Source organism: Phaethon lepturus, unplaced genomic scaffold (genome assembly GCF_000687285.1).
Source record: "Phaethon lepturus isolate BGI_N335 unplaced genomic scaffold, ASM68728v1 scaffold27981, whole genome shotgun sequence".
In the NCBI taxonomy this organism is placed as follows: domain Eukaryota; kingdom Metazoa; phylum Chordata; class Aves; order Phaethontiformes; family Phaethontidae; genus Phaethon; species Phaethon lepturus.
This window is the reverse complement of record NW_010515991.1, coordinates 4,661-4,938: the sequence shown is the minus strand read 5'-3', so window position 1 is coordinate 4,938 and position 278 is coordinate 4,661.

Sequence of the window (278 nt, the reverse complement as noted above, 5' to 3'; positions counted from 1 at the left end):
AGCAGTGGGACCCCTGACAGAGAAGACCAACCCTGGGGCTGCATCGTCTCTCGGGGCGAGGATCCTTCCAGCCCGGAGCGTTGTGCGGATATGCTTTGCTGGGCTGCGCAAAAAGCTCACCTGCAGAAGGGTGATTTATTGTAAATTTTTTTTTTTTTTTTTTTTTTTTGTAAAAAACACCGATTTCTTAACTGCATTAAATTTTAACACCGAGTTGGTGGAAGGAGGGAGATTTCCTGCAGTTAGGCGGCCGGGGGCTGCACGTCCGCAGCCGAAGG